The sequence below is a fragment of the Lampris incognitus genome, chromosome 2, assembly GCF_029633865.1.
Source record: "Lampris incognitus isolate fLamInc1 chromosome 2, fLamInc1.hap2, whole genome shotgun sequence".
In the NCBI taxonomy this organism is placed as follows: domain Eukaryota; kingdom Metazoa; phylum Chordata; class Actinopteri; order Lampriformes; family Lampridae; genus Lampris; species Lampris incognitus.
The window spans coordinates 4,516,049-4,518,807 of NC_079212.1; positions in this window are offsets into that span (position 1 = coordinate 4,516,049).

The following is a 2,759-nucleotide window of genomic DNA, read 5'->3' on the forward strand; positions in this document are numbered from 1 at the left end:
GTACCCGTTCTCTGCCCCCAGCTCAATAGTCCCCCCCGCGCCGCTTTGTCCACTCGGTGTCCATACACAATGCAGCCTAACACATGATCAATACCCCTGCTTGCATTGGCCGCACAGCTGATACCGGGCCGTTGTGTTAAACCAGTCACCTCCACGCTAGGATTTCCGTTTAGCTGAATTGATCTTAATCAGCTTTGCAGTGTGACAGGGTTGAAAATGACACAAGTATACAGACAGGCTGACTGATTGACTTTAACGCGGGCCAGAAAAACAACACCAGACGAAGGAGAATGCAACTCAGCAGGCACAACAAATAGTCACCTGTCCATCAGATCCATTGTGGAAGGTAGGTGTGACTGCATTTCGACGGCGTTTTTCGACTCCACCGGACCGCCCGGACGCGCTCTGCAGTGTACGCCTCAGGCGGCCACGCAGGGCGCCAACCCGCTCGCTCGAGGACACTCCCGACACGCTCTCTGTAGGAGCCGGGGATCGAGCCAGCGACCTTCCGATTACTAGACGACCCGCTCTACTTCCCGAGCCACGCCGCCCCCCGTTATGGGAGGCAACATTCGCCTACCAAAAACAGTCTGCACTATATTACATGTGTGTTAGTGTACGCTATGGCCGAGACCTGTGTTTGCAGAGGGGAAGGTCAGACAGCAGAGGGCCGGAGCAGCCACAGAGTCAAGCCGAGCCCGTCTTAGTTCTACGGCCCAATAGCACGCGTTACAAATCTGCCTCCAGGGGCTGTACAGCACCACAACATCCAAACAAAGCACCGCGTTCCAGGAGCAGAGAACCTCCCCGGCTGTAATGGGATCTGATATGTCAGTGTGTGGAATTGCGCCGCCGTTAATAAGACCAGATCCACCGCTGAACAGATAGCGCTGCTTCCTGCGCTGACAGACCAATATATCAAGCTGGCGAATGTAAACGAGGCCTCCAGTGCTGAGTGCGAGATTCAATTAGGACCCGAAATAGAAACTTCCTCAAAAGGCCTGTAACCGGGGGGGATGGAAACTTATTTTAACATCGTCTAGAAGACTTTCTAAGTCAGAGACGAGGTGAGAGCAGAAGAGTCACAAACTAGGTGCAGCTTCTGTCCGCCAGAACGTGAACGACGTGGCTGGTCCGCCTCTGTAAGTCCAAATGAAGTCCTGCCTCAGCACGAAGTAGACATGCAGCTAATGCTGAGTATTCAAGCTAGATGAGGGTGTGTGTGTGTGTGTGTGTGTGTGTGTGTGTGTGTGTGTGTGTGTGTGTGTGTGTGTGTGTGTCTGTGTGTGTGCTGTCGGGTGCTCAAAATGAAATCAATGAGGCAAGGCAGGGAGCTCCAGTAGCTCCCCGTGGGAAGGAGAAGCTACAAGGAAGCATCAGCAGCCCTGCACTCTTAATTAGAACCGATACACAGTGGACGGATGCAGAGCGCACACAGACGTACGACAACACATGCACACAAACAGCGACACACACCAAGTTAGCGGCACAGTGCGTGTGAGGAGAAAGCCGTCATTACCGACACTTCTTCGATAGACGAAGACCACGTGAGGTGATTCTTTCATGCACAGCACTGGCAAGATTATAAATTGTGTGTGTGTGTGTGTGTGTGTGAGTGCACATGCATTTATATATTTGCTACATGAAGAAACAGAATTTGATCGTGATCGCTGTAAAAACAAAAACAGAAGAAAGGCATTCCCTGGCTCTGTCCCACACTAAGGGGTGTAAGAAACATCGACACACTGGAGTATGGTGATATTATCTTTTATGATACTGTATCCACTCTCAAACCACCGTACGGATTTTTAACTGTTTACAATGTAAAGCTTGGTGACAAACATGTTGTGTTGGGTTTAACCCCACGACCGCTAGATAACAGCGTTTGTAATCTATCTTCAGCCATTTGGACTCTTCCACTCCAACCCAACAACGTCAACTGAGACAGGAAGTAGCATAAGCACAAAGAACACAGACCTATGAAACCCCAATATATCACCTTTCTGACAGTATCACAATATATCACCTTTCTGACAGTATCACAATATATCACCTTTCTGACAGTATCACAATATATCACCTTTCTGACAGTATCACAATATATCACCTTTCTGACAGGATCACAATATATCACCTTTCTTACAGTACCACAATATATCACCTTTCTGACAGTACCACAATATATCACCTTTCTGACAGTATCACAATATATCACCTTTCTGACAGTATCACAATATATCACCTTTCTGACAGTACCACAATATATCACCTTTCTGACAGTACCACAATATATCACCTTTCTGACAGTACCACAATATATCACCTTTCTGACAGTATCACAATATATCACCTTTCTCACAGCATCACAATATATCACCTTTCTTACAGTATCACAATATATCACCTTTCTCACAGCATCACAATATATCACCTTTTCTTACCAGCATCACAATATATCACCTTTCTGACAGCATCACAATATATCACCTTTCTTACAGTATCACAATATATCACCTTTCTGACGGGTATCACAATATATCACCTTTCTGACAGTATCACAATATATCACCTTTCTGACAGTACCACAATATATCACCTTTCTGACAGTATCACAATATATCACCTTTCTCACAGCATCACAATATATCACCTTTCTTACAGTATCACAATATATCACCTTTCTCACAGCATCACAATATATCACCTTTCTTACAGCATCACAATATATCACCTTTCTGACAGCATCACAATATATCACC